The sequence below is a fragment of the Equus asinus genome, chromosome 8, assembly GCF_041296235.1.
Source record: "Equus asinus isolate D_3611 breed Donkey chromosome 8, EquAss-T2T_v2, whole genome shotgun sequence".
Taxonomy (NCBI): domain Eukaryota; kingdom Metazoa; phylum Chordata; class Mammalia; order Perissodactyla; family Equidae; genus Equus; species Equus asinus.
The window spans coordinates 31,392,631-31,414,878 of NC_091797.1; the positions used below are offsets into that span (position 1 = coordinate 31,392,631).

General features: G+C 36.3%; 1 protein-coding gene across 1 annotated transcript in view; it reads left to right on the forward strand.

Annotated features, from left to right (window-relative positions):
* Positions 1-22,248, forward strand: part of LOC106833849 (boLa class II histocompatibility antigen, DQB*0101 beta chain) — a 240,209-nt gene that overhangs the window by 33,160 nt on the left and 184,801 nt on the right. The gene's annotated exons all lie outside the window — the stretch shown is intronic.

Sequence of the window (22,248 nt, forward strand, 5' to 3'; positions counted from 1 at the left end):
CTACCTACAGTAACTGCATGATCTTTCATCTAAATTGTTTCCCTGCAGTGAGTATTCTTTGTGCTCTGTGTTTTAATGCTGCCTATGTACATTTAAACAAAATTTGAAGACATTGATACATTAAAGAAAGTTCTGGCTGGCTCACTCTGTGATTTTTATTTTTTTTATTTTTTTAATTTAAGAATGTCAAGTCAAACATTGAAGGTGGAATGAGGGGAACTGCTGTGACTTAAAAAATTGGTTTACCTCCCTTAACTTACTGGATCTTTTCGTATTCTTTATCCTGTCACATTAAATTCCAGATACTTGAAGGATGAGGGATTGAACAAACGTCAAAGGCAGTCATTGGAGGGAGATACTTTTATTTTCAGGAGAATTGATTTTCTGTATGTTATGGAAGCCACAAGTTAATAGGGGTTCCATTCAGAATCATTCTCTTCCTGTTAGATGGCCCCTAGTGTCTCAGCATTCTGTCTTATGTTACAGTGACAGAGACTATACAAATGGGTGAGACAGAAAAACTTCTGGCATCCAGGAGCTGCCTGGTACTTGGTGATACTAGGAGCTGGCCTGGTACTCACAGCTCAGTTTTAGTATTTTCCTGCTGAACACAAACTGGTCCATAGAACAGCAGTTTCAGACAGCCACGCTGACCATGATGGATCCAGACAGAAAACAAGGCCACTCAGTAATCATGTATGAACACAGACAAAACATGAACATTGTCCAAACCACAAAAATGACCAAGCAGACCTCTCTCCTAGAAAATGTGAATGGCTGCTTCTTCTTTACCAATTACAGCTTCAGTCTCAGTACAGTCTTCCTTCTTTCTAGGTAAGATTTATGAAGATACAAAATTACGCAATTACCCCACCCCACCATCCACTTTCTGACACAATTCACTTAAGAGCAAAATCTCTATTTCTTAAATCTTCCTCAAAATCACCTAATACAAACCCCAAACCTATGAGTTTAATGGTCAGTTTTATGTGTTGGCTAGGTTATAGTCCCCAGTTACTCAGTCAAACATTGATATTTTGTACATATTATTAAAGTCCATAATCAGTTGACTTTAAGTAAGAGAGGTTATCCTAGGTGAGCCGGATCCAATTAGTTGAAGTCTCAAGAGCAGAGCTGAGGCTTCCCTGAGGGAGAAGAGATTCCACTGCAGCCCGCAGCTTCAGCCTGTGCTGAGAGTTCCAGCCTGCCTGTCCTGACAGTGGCCTAACCTGTGGGTCTTGGACTTGCCTACTCTACCGCCACAACTGTGTAAACTAATTCCTTGCAATAATTCTTTTAATAGATATCTCCTATTAGTTCTGCTCCTTTGGTTCCAAACCCTCTTACTGAGATATCCTATGATTCCTCATGGGAGTTTTCTCCCTCACTGCAGTGAACAATGAAACCAACTTGTTCATCCATGGGCGTGCTCCTCATGGTCCTTGGCTGGAGGCATTAACAGCTTCTCACTAGGTTGTTGTGAGGAATGTACATATACTGCACATGGAAAGAAAAACTCTTAGAACTCTTTTTTTTTTTCCTAATGTGGCTTTAAAAAAATTTTTTTTCAGCAGCAATAGTCTAGTTTTTATCCATCACCATACACATGTGCCCTTTTACCCGTTTTGTCCTCCCTCCACTCCCTTCTCCTCTGGTAACCCCTAATCTGTTCTTCTTATCTTGTGTTTCTTTGTTTATCTTCCACATATGAGTGAAATCACATAGCAGTCATCTTTGTCTGAATTATTATTCCCTAGGATTGTTTAAATATACTTGTCATAATTTAATATCCTATCCATTTTATAAGAAGGACATTGAGGCTCAGAGAGGTGAAGGAATTTTCCTAGGGTCATACAGCTGGTAAGTATCAGAGCCAAAATGTCACAAGGGCAAGCCAGGAGTCTTTGCTGGGAGAGAGGGTCTCTTTCCATGTGGATTCAAAATCCAGTGCTCTAACATATCTAGGATAGATATTTGACCCTATAGGTGGCCTTATCATTCTTTCTAGCCTCTGCCATTGTGAACTGAGAGAGGTTTTTACGTTTCACTTGAGATGTCCTCCATTTACCATGCAGCACTCCCCTCTACGTGCACTAAATAACATTTCTGTGCTTTTTCCTGGACCCAAACTTACCTGACTTGTATCTTGCAGAAATTACTTAAGATTTTGGCAAACAGACCAAATCATTCTTGATGGAGCTCTACAATTTCAGCCATTAATATTACAGTTTTTTAAGAAGTTCAGCTCAAATTAGGAAGTTAGCGTGTTAAACATGTGGGATCAGAATTGTATCTTGGATGAGAAGTTGAAGGTCCAGTCTCAGATCTCAGATCCTTGTTGAACAGGAAGTCCAAGCAAGGCACTGTCATTAACTAGGAGGTTGGAGATGCGCTCTCTGTCTTCAACCTGACTGTCTCTCCTCTTCCTGCTTCATCCAGCTATCACATAATGAATCTTGTTCTAGTCGCTTCTGTCTTCAGATCATAGTTTTAACATAAGGTAAAATTATTAGTGAATTAGACTCAGAGGAATGGCGTACCATTTTGACAAAACTAATTTGTTACCTTTGTCTAATGTTGCCTTTGTTTAGTAAGAAAATGAAAGGCACTTTTCATAAATTAATGGTGGAAATAAAATTTAGAGTTTAAAATATTACTTTGTCCAACAATTTTCTTAAAAAGCACTGATTTACATGCCATTGATTTAACAATTACAATTGTCAATATAAATGGATCTGTCATAATTTACATGATTGGGAGCCCTCTAAGAAATTATTTAGGCAGAACTCATATGTTAGTTCTAATTAACACTTATTCTCTAAGAACCTGTGTATTTTCAAATTCTCTAGTTCTAACTTTCAACTATTTTGCCCTGATAAAGCTCTAGTTATTATGCACTGGTGAAGTTTTACTATAAAGGCCAAGACAGTCTTGCGGTAATTAAACATGCTTCACAAAAATAAGAGAGTAGCAAAGTAAAAAGATGGACTTTGTAATCAAATAAATTAGTATTTAATACTGCTTTTGATTTTAGCATCTGCATCACCCTGGGTAAGTCACTAGATATATGTAAGCCTTAAGGTTATTTTCTGTAAAATGGAATGAAAACTATTACACGGTAGTTAATATGATGAAATAAAATTATAAATAAGTACAAATATAAGGTTTAAATACAGTTCAGTGCCTGGCACATAGCAATTATGCCCAAGTGATAACTACTATATCATGACATGTACTACTGATGGTCTCTGACTTATGATGGTTCAACTTATGATTCTTCAACTTTACAATGGTGCAAATGTGATATACATTCATTAGAAGTGGTACTTCAAAGTTTGAATTTTGATCTGTCCCTGGACTAGCAATATGCAGTATGATACTTGATCCTCTCTCTTGATGCTGGGTGACAGCAGTCAACTACAGCTCCCAGTCAGCCATGCGATCATGAGAGTAAACACCCAATACAATGACAACCATTCTGGATCCATATGACCATTCTGTTGTTCACTTTCAGTATGGTATTCAATAACTTACATGAGATATTCAACATTTTATGATAAAATAGGCTTTGTGTTAGTTGATTTTGCCCAGTTGTAGGCTAATGTAAGTGTTCTGAGCAGGTTTAAGGTGGGCAGGGCTAAGGTATGATGTTTGGTAGGTTAGGTGCATTTTTGACATTATTTTCAACTTATGATGGGTTTATCTGAATGTAACCCCATTTTAAGTCAAGGAAGATCTGTATACTATAATATTTATACCATATAAATATTAACAATGATAAGAATAATGATAACATAGTGCCTAAGCCACCGACAGTCTATAATTTTTCTCTCATTCTTCCAACCTTCTCCCTGTGGCATTCTGGGCATGTGGGAGTCTGTGAGCCACAGAAGCACTTAAGAAAGAGATCACCAGAAAATAGAATTTCTTTGAAGAGGATAGTACCAGTCAAATATTTCTATGTAACAATCTGTTCCAAAACTTAATGACTTCAAGCAATGATTTGTTATTTTCTCATGATTCTGTGCCAGGTCCATTTGGGAAGTCTTTATGTTCTCGGCTGGGCTCAGCTGTCTTCAAGGGGGTCCCTCACATGTCTGTGTCCTCAACTGGTTCAGCTGGGACTACTGGGCCTCCTTCCATGTGTGTTCATCATCCAGCAGCTGAGTGAAGCTTATTCACAAAGTGCTGGAAGCTCCCTAGTGCAAGAGAGAAACTGCAGGGCTTCTTGAGTCTAAACTTAGAACTTATGTCACTTCCACTACATTCTATTGATATCGAATCTGAAGTGAGTTCTCTCACCCATTGTGCAGAAAGCCAAACTCTGAAACTTGGGGTAGTGGAAGAAAGTAGGAACTTTATCACTGCACAGCGCTGAGCAAGGAGAATGGGCAGCTAACGCTGAAATCCCAAACTCCCCAAAAAGCTAAAAAGACGTGTTTTTATTTGGGGTTTTAGGTAAGGAATAGGAGCATATGCCCTTGCTGGTAAGAGCTTTCCCACCAGCCTGTCTTTGGGCTTGAGACTACTTGTAGAAAGGAGGGGTCCATGACCTTGCTGGTCAGCAGCTTTCCCACCAGCCTGTATCTCTTTGTGGGGAGGAGATAATGAATCCAGGTGCTTGTCCTTGGCAGTGTCTGTCTCCATGGATGATAGTGGATTCTGGAGCCAGGAAGCCAGGGAGTAAGCAGGGAAAGAGTGTTTTGGTTTTAACCCCATATATGCTGGGTTTAATGTAGGGAAACTGATATCACTCTGTATCAATTCCCTCCTATTTTATGTCCATCCCTCAATCTTGAGGGATTTGGGGCAGGGACCAATCTAGCTACTTCCTGCTGAAATAGGGCACAGGTTGTTTCACCTCATTGAACCAATCTTTTAATAAGGCAGTGATGCTGGTGGGCTCCCAAAGTTAGGCCTGTATCATGTAAGTATGCAACCAGGTATTTAATAAGAAGTTTTTATAGAGAAACAAAAAGAGAAAAACAAGGTTAATTGTTGGAGCAAATTATAAGCCAGTTTCTGAGCCCAGGGGGCAGCCAATCAAGATTCCTAGAAGGTAGGGTCAAAGCATCTTTTGCAGTTTTAAATGTCTTTGATGGTGTCATCAGGCACTAAGGTAGCTTTTTGAGTGATTTACACAGCAGTGGACATGAATCTCTCTTAAGTTTATACTAGGTCCTTCAGCTTCAGTTTGCAAGTCTTCAGGAAAAAGGGAAGATTTAGTTTTCAATGACTCCAAATGAAAATGATGGGGAAAAAAACCCTGAAAGTGTTAGTTTGGAGATTTGTAGTCAGATATTTCAGGAGACTAAACAAATTCAGGATCCAGTCCAATTAACAGAAGTAAAACAAATATTTCAAAGACAATTGAAAGAACTAAAATCCAATATCTATAAATGCGTATTATAGTTTTTATTGAAACATAATCTTTGTCTCTAAAATCACCCTTAATTTCACTAGACATAGCCAAATTAAGACTAACTGGTTTGTAAAATAAGTCTAGTTTTAATAACTTTGGCATAATTATTTACATAGGTACAGCAAGAATAGTAATTGATCATATAGGCTCTTTTAAATCTGCTTTGCTGGAACCTTATAAGGAATCTCAGGTTGAACTTTAAAGGCCTCTCAAGGAAAGCCAAGCAATGGACTTGTCATCAGATTCTGCCTGCAGTACCTACAGATTTGGGTGAACTCCTCTGTTCGTGAGGTTGCCCAAAATATTGAGATTCCTTGTACCTGCCAGAGGGAGTGACATTCTTTGCTCAATATTACCAGGTCACTGAACCCATAAGCAAGGTACCAGGCCAGTATTTCCAAATGGCTTTATTCCAGAATGTCAAACTTCATTCCTCAAAAGCTGTCTTGTTACATCCAAGCCCGTATGTTTTTTTCAAATATGATGTTCCAGTCAAAGCCTTGGTAATATAAGCAGTGTTTCCAATTGTGTCCTGTTATAAGAAGAGCAGATTCTTATTGGACTTATGCAAACAACCATATTGCCATGAGAATAAGAATACTTACTCATCAGGAGTTTTTACATTTTGGAGGGCTCAGATAGGGAGAAAAAGGTGACTGTTTCAATTTTGTTTACATTTGCTATAAATCATAGTTCCTTAAGAGAATAGACAAAAACGTTTTCTTAAATGTGAAAAGAAAAAATCAGCAATATCTCAATGAAAATGCCATAAAAATTATAATCATCTCATTCGTTTATTCAGTCCTGTGTAATTGGTTCTTAACCTTAATCTTGTTAGCAGTTTGTGAGGTCATCAGTTTCTCTGTTAGATTTCTGCAATTTCTGCCCAGTTTAGTTTTACAACCTGAATGTTTATCAGTACCTGTACTCTAGAGTAAGCACCAGAGTCCTTTCCATTAATTTCTCTGAAGATGAAATATATTTGCACAAACATCAAAGTAAAACAGCAACTGTCTGCAAATAACAAGGCATTCAAAAATGGTAACTGACAAAGACACTTGACAATTCTTGTGACATATAATACTTTGAGATAATAACCAGAATTATGGCTGACAATCAGAACAGATTAGAATTTTAGATAATTTTCAAAATAGTTATATCAATAACACTCATTTACACAATACCATTTAAGAAAGATTATCATTACTTTATTTGACAATGCTTCTCATGTAATCTAACATACAAAATAAATCTTATTAGTTTAGCATTTTTCTTATAGAAAGAGAGCAAATTTCTCTGAGAAGTCCCAGGAGCCCTCTGAAAATCCCCAGAGATACTCTCCCTCCTCTTCCAGGTCAAAAGAAAGCTTTTACTCAGGACTTGAATATTTGTGTGTGGGGAAGCTTGTGAAAAATTTTAAAAGCTTGGGGCCAGCCTGGTAGCGCAGTGGTTAAGTGTGCACATTCCGCTTCAGTGGTAGGCATCCTACATATAAAGCAGAGAAAGATGGGCATGGATGTTAGCCCAGGGCAAGTCTTCTTCAGCAAAAAGAGGAGGATTGGCAGCAGTTACCTCAGGGCTAATCTTCCTCAAAAAAAAAAAATATTAAAAGCTTTAAAACATTTGTTCAGATAGGAAACCAGGTTCCCTGCGAAACCGTGTTCAGGTCTCTATTCAAAGTGACAACAGAAACAGCCAAGGGGAAACAGAGTTAAAATAGTAAAAAAAAAAAAGCCTTTTTATAATCTTTTTATCAAGAGCAGATTAAAAGTTTAGGAAAATTATCCTTTTAAGAAAGAGGAAACCAAGTTTTAATTTTGTACCAGTTTATTTTTGACATATAAGTTTATTTACTTAATTGGATTTACTTTAATCTTAGCCAACTTGACCATACAGAAAACTCTTTAGGGCTTTACTTTTACAAACCTTTGGTTATTTTTTTTACGTTCAGAATTTGTCCCAGTACTTTAGGAAAAATTTATTTTTCTCAACTCAAGAAACAAAAATATTTCCATTTTTATACCTTTTTACTGAAAACATATATTTTACTTTCCTTGTCTACAGACCTTTTAGAAACGTATGTTTTCTCATAGGAAATTTCTCAGCATACATAAAACATGTTTATCAATAAAGCTAAGCACTTTTAAGTTTCTTTGATATAAGAAACCAAAGGCAGACAAATGTAGGTTTAGTAGTTAACCTTTAATATTTTATCTTATGTGAAAATGACCTAGATACCCAATAAACTGTTATTATTTAACTTAACTTAGTAAAGCTGTAAAGTTTAAGTTTCCAAAAAGATTTTGGAAGATTTTTTTTAAGTATGCAGACTATAAAACATAATTATTGTACTTAAAACTCTTACCCAGTTTTAACAATTACCCTTAAAAACTTCGTGTGACGTTATAGCAGTTAACTATCATCTTCAGTTGTTTTAAGTACATACATCATAATACATATAATTATTGTTAAAAATTTTTCCAAAAACTTTTATCTTTTTATATTTATTTAGTTTAACTGTCTTTAACAAGTATATCTAGATCATCTACAAAAACCTCATGAGACATTAAACAAAATTAGCCATTACACTGAGTTATTGGTTTTGCTGGTAAACTTTGTAACAGAGATGACATGAGCTCATTTGACCAGTAAACCCAGGCTGTATGTCTGCACCATATCCAATGTGGGTAAATCTGAGAACATGTTTATTTTAAAACAAACCAGCAAACTTAGACAGCCTTCCTTCATCAAAGATCTTTTTATATCATGTTAAGTAATTTTGCCTGTTACAAGCTTTTGCATATTAATTAAAGACTGCATTCCATTATAAGAGATTTTGAATCTTCTTCTGAAACAGGTTTCCCAGAATGGCAATTACAATTCCAAATTATCTCAAAAGTTTACTTATTTTTACTTGTTCAATTTTGGATCAGGAATTTTGGGGGAGTTGAAGCGAAGCTTGCTGGGAAGCTTAGCAAGAGAGTAGACAAAAACAGCAGATTTGAGTTTGGCTGCTGGCATTTTTAATTATTTAATTATTATTTTTTAAAGAGGCAGTAAAGTATTTCTAACTTTATTTACAAGCCTCAAAATATTAAAACAGGCTCCCCGTTGTTGCAGCTGGCTTTTCCAATTGCATACATTAGTTTGGATGGACTGAAATTGGCCTGTTTAAGTATATCAATTTTTGCAAAATTTTATCTTAGTTTTACTAGCTCTTATACTTTTAATTAGAACTTGCATTAGAATTCCATTAACAAGTTTCAGTATTACAACATTGTGTAGTGGAAGCATTCCCAGTTAGACAGAACATTTATTCCCAAAGCAAACACCCAGGCAAAGTTGACATAAACTCTTCATATAATATTAGCTTAAACACTTTAATCTTTATAGGTTTATTAATCTTGGTAGCCTAACTGTTGCCCCAAACAATTGTTGGTCAGGTTTCTCAATCTGATTTTTGCCTCCTGACCTTTAAAATTTTTCAAAGTGGCATAAATAGAACAGGTTTATCTGATGTCCTTTAATGTTGGGGAGCTAATAGGGGGGTCCCTTTAGCCCATCCAACCTTAGGCAGTGTTTTATTAAAAGCTTTGTTTTAACTTTATTTATATCTGTTCCATTTATCCCATTTTTCTTCTAATAGATAGCTAAAGGTTTTCATCCTGTTGGGATGAGTCCTGTGACTCTTCCTTTTCTAATTTCTTTTTGGTAACTTAATGTTTTTATAAGCATCTGTAAGACCACGAAAAGAAGCTGAGACCCAAAGTTTGATTAAGTTCTTAAGACTAGTGATTGTATTTTCCTTTTAATTTGGTCTTTCCAATAAAGGTACCAATAAAACAGCTGTTTATCATAAGAGCTCTCTAAAAAGTTTCCCAACTTAAGGATCCATTGTTTGGCCTTTTTTTTTTCCCGGAGTCTAAAGAATAGTGTGGCCACATGGTGTTACAAGAGAAAATCATCCCTCTTTAGACATTGGCTTATAACTATAGGTCGACCATCAGCCAAAGTTTCTCCTAAGGGGCTCTTAGGTGGAATAGATGCGGCACCTCCCATGTTAACACTTTTAAAAGGAAAGAGAAACAGACAAACAGCAACAAATACCAAACAAGCGCACTTTCCCAAAAACCCTCGGCCACAAACGGAAGCCAAAACAAAGAGCAAAACCAAAAACCAAAGTGCTTCCAATCCCAGCTCAGTCCATGTCCTACACTCTGGGGCACCCAACAAATGAAGATCTGCTACACAGATCTTCCCAAATGAGCAAAGACAAGGGACCTCGGTTTGTGCACACCTGGGGGACTTCCCAAAATTTAGCTGGGGCGTTGCGACTTCAAAACAAATGGAGCCCAGAGGGCTGCCAGGTACCCATTATTTCCGGCCTGTCCTGTTGGAAAAGGTTAACACAAAGACAAAGACAAAAACTACTAGCTACTTACAAGAGACGTCTTCCTATGTCCTAAACCTAGTTTCTTCCACCACCAAAGCGAAAGCCTCTTGGGCCAATGACGTCTGGTTAGCAGCCAGTCGCTTGGGGCTGTCCCTGAGACAAGGGGCTCAGGCAGCTGCAGGGCAGCTTCCAAGAGAGGCATTTAGCCAGAGGCCAGTGTGCCACAGGCGAGACGTCCACCTTGTACATAGTCCCATCTGGGGTGCCAAATTGATATTGAACCTGAAGTGAGTTCCGTCACCCATTGTGCAGCGAGCCAATCTCTGACACTGGGGGTAGTGGAAGAAAGCAGGAACTTTCTTATTGCACAGCGCTGAGCAAGGAGAGAGGGCAGCTAACGCTGAAATCCCAAACTCCCTGAAAAGCTAAAAGGAAAGGTTTTTATTTGGGGTTTTAGGTAACGGAGGGAGAGCATATGGCCTTGTTGGTTGGAGCTTTCCCACCAGCCTGTCTTTGGCCTTGAGACACTTACAGCGAGGAGGGAGCCTATGACCTTGCTGGTCAGCAGCTTTCCCACCAGCCTGTATCTCTTTGTGGGGAGGAGATAATGAATCCAGGTGCTTGTCCTTGGCAGTGTCTGTCTCTATGGATGATAGTGGATTCTGGAGCCAGGAAGCCAGGGAGTAAGCAGGGAAAGAGTGTTTTGGTTTTAACCCCATATATGCTGGGTTTAATGTAGGGAAACTGATGTCAGTGTTGGTATCACTGTTAATCAAAGAAAGTCACAATACTTGCTCAAATCAAGAGGTGGATTAACAGATTGCATTTCTTGACAGAATGGGCTCAAAGAATTTGTGGCTACTTTTCAATCTACCACTAACGTCCTCTGATTTTTGAGTGTATATAAATGAGTTTGGTGTGGGAAAGTTGGAGTGCTTCCATATACAAAATGAAATCCACCCACTCACCTCCCTGTCACCATTTACTTTTTCCCCATTGAAAGCACAGCATAGCTTTCTCAAGGGAGATTTGACCTAAGTTCTGTTGAATTCCAATTTGCACAAGGTGCTATTATTTGTTCTCAGAGAAAATCTTACAGAGTTTTACAGATGAAAACACGGAAACTTGAAGAGTTGGAAGTAATCTTGTGGTCACCAAGCATGTTATTGTGATATGAAGGCCTGTGTACTGATATGCAGTCATGTCTTATCACAGTGATAAAGTTAATGAAACAGATGGGCTTGCAAAGTGCAATGATTCTATTTTTCATTAAATATTATTCCCACTGATTTTTTACCACCGCAACTCCTGTGTTATGAACTGGTTGCTTTAAATGACTCTCTTAAATAAACTGGGCACTAATAGTTTTCCACTGAAAAATATGCAACCCTGCCTCCATGTCCAGATCCACTTTCACCATAGCTCAAGGGAACTCTTCAGCTAAACTGAATAGGTTATTTCATAAGGACTTTCTGCCAAGATTATAGCATATAGTAAACAAATGCTTGTTGAGTTGAACCAAAGCTCTTAATTCATCTGAATCAGGTTACAGAACTGACTGCCTGGAGGCAGATGTTGTTCTTCAGCTCCTGTAGTGATTGGTTCTCCTTCCAGCAGCTCTCCAATCCCAATGTACTTATCATGAACATTCATTGTACAGAAACCTTAACTTAGGATTAATTAGGAAAACAAATGAAAAAGAATCTTAAATAAAAACTTCAAAAGCAATTATTTACTTTAAATCACATATTTTTAAGCAACACCTATTTAAAATATTTTACCTGGAAAATTTTAAATTGTGATTTAACCAGAACTTTAAAAATACAAATGATAACACAAGTAAAATTCTAATGTTTCAGTAACTAAGAATACTAGAAAAAAGTAATACACTTACATGTGAATTTTGGAAATTTTGAAAAATACTTCAAACAAAAGAAATATTATAAAATTGTGTTTCAAATAATAGAAATTGATTATAAATTGTCCTTGCTGGAGAAATCTCTAAAACTATCTCATTAGAAAAAAAATCTATAGCCATATCTGGACAAGGACAATCTTGTGCCTGAGAGATGGTGGAGCTTGAGAAGACTTAGAGTGCACACTGAACAGAAAGGCTGAGGAGGCAGGGGAATGCACCCACAATTTACTTGGTCTCTTCCCCTGTCTGTGCACTTGAGAAAGTCATGCATTAATTCTTACCTTTGAGATGTGGGAATATTGGTCATTCTGCTGGAGCTGTCTAGGCTGCTAGTTCTCTTTCTCACTTGTCCTCTTCATCTTTGGAAAAATATTTCTGTATATGTCTAAGGACAAGTTTTAATGCAAAGCAGATTGAGTTGAATGCACTCACGGTGCGGGAAAAACAATTTTCTGCTAAGTGAAGGGCAGCTTCTTCTCTGGAATTCCATTTTTGTGAAATTCTTCCTGGGGACTATGAAACTGGATGTAAGAAAAGCTAATTCTCTCAAATTCTAGAAACAAGATAAGATTTAAAGGAGCTCCAAATAATACAAGAGCCCCTCTCATCAGAAAGGATAGTTATGTCTAGTACCTGTTGTGAAGGGAGAGGTTTGTGATCAGACATAGAGAGCAGATTCAGGAAATTTGGGCAGAGGAGGATGACACAGCCAGCTGCTTCTTACTAATTTCTTATTCTCTGTCTTTCAGTTTACTGTCTCATTCATTTTGTATCTTTTGAGTTGGAAATTTGATTATTGGTATATGTATGTAAGACTGATATAAATTTTATACAAAACACTGCTTTAGTAAAAATGTCACAGTTTATGTCATGTTTTCATTTTGTTAACTTCAGTTAACTTTCATTTCATCTCATTACCTTCTGCAGAAGCTAAACATTTTCATTATCTATTTTGCCTTTGCACCAAGGATTATTTTGCAAAAGCTCTTACATTTGTAAGCAGTGGGGCATTTAGGGCTTTTTGTTCCTTTCCTATTATTTTCTAATTTCTACTATGTACTCAGAGAATAGCGTTTGTATTGTTTCTGCTTTATGGAATTTATATTGGTTTTCTTGTGAACTGTTATATGGTCAGTTTTCATAAATATCTGCTGAGCACCGGAAAGAAGATTTTTTTCTATTACAGGTGTACTGAATTGAAAATAAATACTCTACATTATTGATTATGTTTTCCTATTTTCTAAGTCCTCACTATTGTTTCTACTTTATTGTCTTTGACTGACTGAGGTGTGTAACAATCTTATCTTATTAAAATTAAATCTTCTCATATTTAAGATGCTGTTGTAGTATGTGATGCATAGATATAATGAATGTTATGTGTTCTTTGTGAATTATAGCCTTTAAACACCACAAAATGTCCATCTTAATCTTATTTAAGATGTTCTGTTCTGAATGTTAACTGTGACCCTAACCCCTAATTTCTTTTTATTTGCCTGGTATGTTATTATTTATTATGTTATTTTTACAAATCTATTTTATTAAGACATAAGTTACATACAGTAAAATCTACACATTTTCAGTGTATAGTTCAACAATATTTGACAAATATAGACACCTATGTAAACACCTTCCTGATCAAGATATAGAATATTTCTATCTCCCTGGAAAGTTGCCTCTGCCTTTTTGTGTTCAATCCCCCCTACCCTCATCGCAAATAACCTATGATCTGATTCATGTCACTAAAGATTAGTTTTCTTGATATAAATAGAGTTCTATAGTATGTACCTTCTTGTGTCTGATGTTTTTTAAATGATGATTTTTTTATTGAGATACAATTGACGTAACATTATGTAAGTTTCAGGTATGCAACATAATGATTTGATATTTGTATGTACTGCAAAATGGTCACCATAATAAGTCTAGTTAACAGCCATTACCACACATAGTTACACATTTTTTCTTCTTGTGATGAGAACTTTTAAGTTCCACTCTCTTAGCAACTTTCAAATATACAACACAGTATTGTTAACTATAGTCTCCACACTGTACATTATATTCTAGGACTTATTTATTTTATACCTGGATGTAGTATAAGCATCTGACAGTTTATTTTCATATTTTCAATGCAAGTGCCTGACATTAAACTTCTGATTGCTGAGGCATCCACTTCAAAGCCAGAGATCTCCAATAAACCCATTGCCAGCTACACGACTAGATAAAGAGCCAGACCACCCAATTCCAGCAGTTTCCTTTGTTTTAGAGATGATCTACTTAGATACTGACTGACATTTGATCACTTGTTTTTCCTTTCCTTTAATGCTTTAATACCCACTCTTATGTTTTAAATTCACCAATAAAGAGTGAACCTGTGAAATTCTAGGCCCCCTGACTCTTTACCCCAATAAAAGCAGAACCCCAGGCCTATGATCTCTCTCTCTCTCTCTCTCTCTGCCTGTGGCCTTGCTGTGTGGCTCTAAGGATGCTATGTACACTCCGGGACCTGTGAGTAATAAACCTTGTTTTTTATTCAAAGTGCTGTAGGATTATTGCTGAAGGTGTCTTGCAGTTATAAGAACCACAGGGCCAGTCTAGCCACAACATTGGTTCTGAAAGTGGAAATGTCTGTGGTAGCTTGCCACAGGCCCAGTTAAATGTCCCCAGGCATTTCTAGCCTATAGCATCACTATCTGTAGGATGAGACCAGCACAAAACTCTGGAAGTTTGTATCTTTTAACCACCCTCACCCATTCGCCCAACCACAAAACCTGCCTCTGGCAAGCATCCTTCTATTCTCTGTATCTATGAGGTTTTTTAAAATTCGACATGTAAATGAGCTCATTCAGTATTTGTCTTTCTCTGTCTGACTTATAGCAGTGAGAAAAATGCCCCCAAGGTCCATCCACACTTTGGAAATGGCAAGATTTCCTTTTTTTATGTCTGAATAATATTTCATTGTATACATATATATATATATACACACACAACACACACACATTTCCTTTGTCCATTCATCTATGGATGGACTTGAAAGTTGCTTCCATATATTGGTATTTTAAATACTGCTGCAATGAACACAGGGGCACAGAAATCTTTGTGAGTTAGTATTTTTGTTTTCTTTGGATATATACCCAGGGGAAGAATTGTTGGATTATGCGGTAGTTTTATTTTTAATTTTTGAGGAAACTCCTTACTTTTTTCTGTAGTGGCTATACCAATTTCCATTCCCTCCAACAGTGCACTGGGGTTCCTTTTCTCCACATCCTTGCCAACACTTGCTATTTCTTGTCTTTTTGGTGATGGCCATTCCAACAGGTGTGAGGTGATATCTCATTATGGTTTTGATGTGGATTTCCATGATGATTAGAGATGTTGAGCACCTTTTCATGTACCTGTTGGCTATCTGTCTGTCTTCTTTGGAAAAATGTCTATTCAGATCCTCTGCTCATTTTTTAATTGGATTGTTTATTTTTTTGCTATTGAGTTGTAAGAGTTCTTTATATATTTTAGATAATAACCTCTTATCAGATATATGATCTGAAAATATTTTTTCCTACTTAGTAGGTTGCCTTTTCTCTTTGTTGATGGTTTCCTTTGCTGTTCAAAAGCTCTTTAGTATGATGTAGTCTCACTTGTTTATTTTCGCTTTTGTTGCCTTCGCTTCTGGCATCAAATCCAAAAAGTCATTACCAAGACCAATGTCAAGAAGCTTATAGTCTATGTTTTCTTCTAGGAGTTTTAGGGTTTCAGGTATTACATCCAAGTCTTTAATCCATTTTGAGTTAATGCGTGTGGTGTAAAATAGCGGTCCAGTTTCACAGTTTTTTGCATGTGGCTGTCCAGTTTTCCTAACACTGTGTATTGAAGAGACTGTCCTTTCCTCATTGTATATTCTTGGATGCTTTGTCATAAATTAATTGACCATACATGCATGTGTTTATTTCTGGGCTCTCTATTCTGTTCTGTTGTCCTATGTGTCTGTTTTGATGTCAATATCATCCCATTTTGATTACTATAACTTTGGAATATAGCTTGAAATGAGGAAGCATGATGCCTCCAGCTTTGCTATTTCTCAAGATTGCTTTAGCTATTAGGGGTCTTCTGTGATTCCATACAAATTTTAGGGTTTCTTGTTCTATTTCTGTGAAAAATGCCTTTGGAATTTTGATAGGGATTGCTCTGAATCTGTAGATTGTTTTGGGTAATATGGATACTTTAACAATATTCAATTCTTTCAATCCATGAACATGGAATATTTTTCCATTTATTTGCATCTTCTTCAATTTCTTCCACCTGTGTCTTATAGTTTTCAGTGCACAGGTCTTTCCCCTCCTTGGTTAAATTATTCCTAGGTATTTTATTCTTTGCTGCAATTGTAAATAAGACTGTTTTCCTAATTTCTTTTTCAGATAGGTTATTATTAGTGTGTAAAAAGATAACAGATTTTTATATATTGATTTTGTATCCTGCAACTTTACTGAATTTGTTTATTAGTTTTAAGAGCTTTTTGGTCAAGCATTTAGAGTTTCTGTATATAATATCATGTCATCTGTGAATAGTAATAGTTTTACTTCTTCCTTTCCAATTTGAATGCCTTTTATTTCTTTTTTTTTGCCTAATTGTTCTGGTGAGGAGATCCAATACTATGTTTAATAAAGTGGTGAGAGTGGGCATCCTTGTCTTCTTCTTGATATTAGAGGAAAGACTTTCACCTTTTCACTATTGAGTATGATGTTAGCTGTGGGCTTGTCATATATGATCTTTATTATGTTGAGGTATATTCCCTCTATACCCACTTTGTTAAGAATTTTTATTATAAATGGATGTTCAATTTGTCAAATGTTTTTTCTGAATCTGTTGAGATGTTCATATGATTTTTATCCTACATTTTGTTAATGTAGTCTTTCACATTAATTGATTTGCTGATGTTGAACTATTTTTGCATCTCTAAAATAAATCCCAGTGGATTATGTGTATGATCCTTTTAAGGTATTGTTAAATTTGGTGTGCTAATGTTTTGTTGAAGATTTTTGCATCTATACTTATCACGGATATTGGCCTGAAATTTTCTTTCCTTCTGGCATCCTTGCCTGGTTTTGGTCTCAGGGCAATGCCAGCCCTGTAAAATGAGTTTGAAAGTGTTCCTTCCTCTTCTGTTTTTCGAAAGAGTTTAAGAAGGATTGGTATTAATTATCTTTAAATGGTAGAATTAACTGGTGAGGCCATCTGGTCCTGGAATCTTGGTGGGGGGTAGGTTTTTGATTATTGATTCAATCTCTTTAGTAGTAATCAGTCTGTTCAGATTTTCTATTTCTTTATTTTAGTTTTCTATTTCTTTAGTTGTGGTAGGTTTTATATTTTTAGGAATTTATCCATTCCTCCTAGGCTGTCCAATTTGTTGGTATATAATTGTTTATAGCAGTGTCTTATGATCTTTTGTATTTCTGTGGTGTCAATGTAATGTCTCCTCTTTCATTTCTGATTTTATTTGAATCCTCTCTCTTTTTCTTGGTGAGTCTAGTTGAAGTTGCATCAATTTTGTTTATCTTTTCAAAGAATCAGCTCTTTGTTTCATGGATCTTTTTTATTATCTTTTTAGTTTCTAGTCTTCACTGATTTCCACTATGATCTTTATTATTTCCTACCTTCTACTAACTTTGGCCTTTGTTCTTCTTTGTCTGGTTTCTTGAGGTGTAAAATTAGGTTGTTTATATGAAACTTTTCTTGTTTCTTGAGGTAGGTATTTATTGCTATGAACTCTTAGAACTGCTTTTGCTGCATCCCATAAATTTTGGTGTGTTATATTTCCATTTTCATTTGTCTTAAGGTATTTTTTAAAATTTCTCTTGTGATTTCTTCTTTGACCCCTTGGTTGTTCAGTAAGGTGTTGTTTACTCTTCAGGTATTTCTGAATTTTCCAGCTTTCTTCCTGTAATTAATTTCTAGTTTCATATTTTTTGGTCAGAAAAGATGCTTGATATGATTTCAATCTTCTTAAATTTATGAGGACTTGTTTTGTGACCTCAGATGTGTTCTATCCTGGATAATGTCCCATGTATTGATGAGAAGATGGGTGCTATGTTCCTTTTGGATGTAATATTCTGTATACATCTGTTAAGTCTATCTGGTCTAACATGTCATTTAAAGCCAATATTTCCATATTGATTTCTGTCTGGATAATCTATCCATTGATGAAAGTAGGATATTAAAATCCCCTACTATTATGGAACAGTCTCTATTTATCCCTTTAAGTATGTTAATATTTTCTTTGTATATTTAGATGCTTCTATTTTGGATGCATAAATATTTACAAATGTTATTAACCTCTTGTTGGATTGAACTCTTTATCATTATACAGTCATGCATCACTTAACAATGGGGATACATTCTTAGAAAGGCATCATTAGGTGATTTTGTTGTTGTGCAAACATCATGGAGTGTACATACACAAACCTAGATGGTATAGCCTACTACATACATAGGCTATATGGTGTAGCCTATTGCTCCTAACTTCCAAACCTGTACAACATGTTGCTGTACTGAATACTATAGGCAATTGTAACGCAATGGAAAGTATTTGCATATCTAAACATATCTAAAGATAGAAAAGGTACAATAAAAATATGGTATAAAACAAAAAATGGTACACCTGCACACTTACAGTGAATGGAGCTTGCAGGACAGGAAGTTGCTCTGGGTGAGTCAGTGTATGAGTGGTGAGTGAATATCAAGGCCTAGGACATCACTGTAAACTACTGTAGATTTTATAAACACTGTACACTTAGGCTACATTAAATTTATTTAAAAAATTCTTTCTTCAATAATAAATCAACTTTAGCTTACTGTAAACTTTTTACTTTATAAACTTTTAAATTTTTTTTAACTTTTTGTATTAACGGTTAGCTTAAGATACAAACACATTGTACAGCTACACAAAGATATTTTCTTTCTTTATGTTCTCATTCTATAAGATTTTTCTATTTTTAATTTTTTTCTTTACTTTTTAAATTTTTTCGTTAAAAATTAAGACACAAACACACACATTGATGTAGGCCTACATAGTATCAGGATCGTCAATATCAATGTCTTCCACCTCCACATCTTGTCCCACTGGAAGGTCTTCAGGAGCAATAACACATAGGAAGCTGTCATCTCCTATGAAAACGATGCCTTTTTCTGGAATACCTCTTGAAGGAATTGCCTGAAGCTCTTCTTGAGGAAGTGTCACTCTTTTCAGAAATATGTACATGGTGGTTTGCTTGATTTGTTTCTTTTCTTAATCATTGATTTTCTTGTAAGCAGATAATGCACCATGAACAGTCCTCTCTGTTAGTGAAAATCTATGATATTACAATGGCTATGATGTAACTAGACAATAGGAGTTCTTCAGCTCCATTATAATCTTATGGGACCACCATTGTATGTGTAGTCCATTGTTGACTGAAATGTCATTATGTGGCACATGACTCTATAATGACATTATTTGTCTCTCATTATACTCTTTGTTTTAAAGTTTATTTTGTCTAAGTATAGTTAACCCAGCTTTCTTTTGGTTTCCATTCACATGGAATATCTCTTTCTATCCTTCCACTTTTGGTGTGTGTGTCTTTATATCTGAAGTGAGTCTCTTGTAGGGAGAATATATATAGGTCTTGTTATTTTATCCATTCAGCCACTCTATGTCTTTTCATTGGAAAATTTAGTACGTTTACATTTAAAGTAGTTATTGTAGGCATATACTTACTGCAATTTTGTTACTTGTTTTCTGGCTGTCTTGTAGTTCCTCTATTCCTTTCTTCTTCTCTTACTCTCTTCCTTTGTGAGTTGATGATTTTCTGTAGTGGTAGGTTTAGATTTCTTTCTCTTAATCTTTTGTGTATCTACTGTAGGTTTTTGCTTTGTGGTTACCATGAAGCTTACGTAAAACAATTTGCATTTATAATAGTCTCTTTTAAGTTGACAACAAGTTAAGTTTGAATGCAATCTGAAGCTCTATATTTTTACCTGCCCCCCATATTTTATGTGGGTTTTTTTTTTTTTTTTGGTGAGGAAGATTGGCTCTAAGCTAATATCTGTGCCAATCTTCTTCTACTTTATATATGGGATGCTGCCACAGCATGGCTTGACAAGCAGTGAGTAGGTGTACACCTGAGATTCAAACTCACAAATCCCAGGCCACTAGAGTGGAATGCGTGAACTTAAGTACTACAACACCAAGCTGGCCCCTGTGTTTTGTATTTTTGATGTCATAATTTACATCTTTTTATCTTATGTATTTGTTAAGAAGTTGATGTAGTTATAGTTATTTTTACTACTTGTTCTTTTAACATTCATTCTAACTTTATAAGTGATTAACCCACCACCTTTAGAACATTAGAGTATTCTGAATTTTGCTATATATTATCTTTACCAGTGAGATTTATACTTTCACATATATTTTCCAATTACTCATTACCACCCTTTTGTCTCAGCTTAAAGAGATCCCATTAACATTTCTTGTAAAGCCAGTCTAGTGGTGATGAGCTCCTTTAGCTTTTGCTTGTCTGAAAGACTCTTTACCTCTCCTTCAGTTCTGAAAGATTTTGCTGGGTAGAGTATTATTGGTTTGTAGTTTGTTTCTTTCAGCACTTTTAATATATTGTGCTGTTCCTTTCTGGCTTTTAAAGTTTCTGCTGAAAAATCTGCTGATATTTTTGCGGGGGTTTCTCTAGTATGTAACAAGTCATTTGTCTCTTGATGTTCTTAAGATTCTCCCCTTGTCTTTAACTTTTGATACTTTAATTATAATATGTCTTGGTGTGGGTCCCTTTGGGTTCATCTTATTTGACACTCTCTGGGCTTCCTGGATATGGATGTCTGTTTCCTTCCCCAGGTTAGGGAAATTCTGGGTCATTATTTCTTCAAATAATTTTTCTCTCCCTTTCTCTCTCTTCTCCTTCTGGGACTCCTATAATGCAAATGTTGGTCTGTTTGATGTTGTCCCATATTTCACTTAAGCTATCTTTACTTTTTTTCATTCTTTTTTCTTTTAGCTTCTCTGATTGGTTGAATTATATTGCCCTGTCTTTGAGTGTACTGATCCTTTCTCCTGCTTTATCTACTCTGATATTAAATACTTGTATTTTTTCAGTTCAGTTATTGTATTCTTCAATTCTGTGACTTCTATTTGGTCCTTTCTTATATTTCCTATCTCTTTGTTGAAATTCTCACTTTATTCATCCATCCTTCTCCCAAGCTTGGTGAACATCTTTATGACCATTATTTTGAGCTCTTTATCAGCTAAATCACTTAACTCTGTTTCATTAAGGTCTTTTGCTAAAGTTTTATCTTATTCTTTTGTTTGGAATATATTCCTCTTTTTTTTTTTCATCTTCTTTGACTCTGTATTGGATTCTATGCATTAGATAAAATAGCCATCTCTCCCAGTCTTGAAGGAGTGGCCTCGTGTAGGAGATGAACCTTATTATTCAACCCTGCCATAGCTCTTAGTTGTCTCTCAAGCCTTTGTGATTTTCCAAGCAGCTTATTTTGTTTTTAGTCGCTCCCAGTAGTTGAGGGTGTGCCAAGACCTGTCAATGTGACAAAGGGAAGATCTCAATCAGCACCTAGATTCAGGCTGATTAGAAGACAGATCCTTAGGGAGCAGCTTTTAATGTATGCAAATATACTTTTTTCAGGGAAAGAGGCACTTTTGTCTGTTCTTTCTGCCTTGAGCTCTGGGTAATAGTCAGTAAAGAATTGTTTCTTTGCGTCTTACTGTCCCATTGAACCCATGGATGGAAGCCATGATAGCCACCAGAGACAGGTTATCAAGTTTTATGTCCTCTGGGTAGTAGCAACAAAAGCTGGGGTGACAGACATTTACACAAGGTCATTTCTCAGAGACCCCAACAACCTGGGGTGGGGCAGAAGAAGAGTATGAAGGTGGTGAACACCAGCCTCCTTGATCTCTGGAGAGGATTTTAGTCAGTCCCAAGATATGTGTTTAATTCAAAGCCTCCTCCTCAGGTCACAACTATGAAGGTAAGCTAATAGGCTTTTTTTATAGAAAGACTAGCTTGCATTTCAGTCTGCTGTCTCTGTTCCCTGGAGATCTATCCAGTGAAAAACAGTTTCTCTGTTACAGTCCTATGGGATCCGTGATTGTAAGCCCTGCTGGCCACTAGAGCCAGGTCACCAAAGGGTGTCTGTTCTCTGGGTGGTTGCCTTGAAAACTGGGCCCCAGGCATGTGCACAAGCTTTATTTCAGAAGATACCAGAGACTTGAAGCAATGCAGAGGGATTGCTCAAAGATAGTGCCTCTTCTCTGAGGTTTCTGGAGAGGATTACACTAGGCCTTTAGATGTGTATTTAATTAGAAGACTACCCCTCAGGCCACAGCTGTGAAGATAAACTCATGGGCCTCTTTCACACAAAGTCTGGCGCCTGAGTCTGTTGCTTCTTTGTTGTATGCTGGAGGTGGTAGCCAGTCAAGAACCCTTTCTCCATTTGTTACAGTTCTCTGTATACCACAAGCAT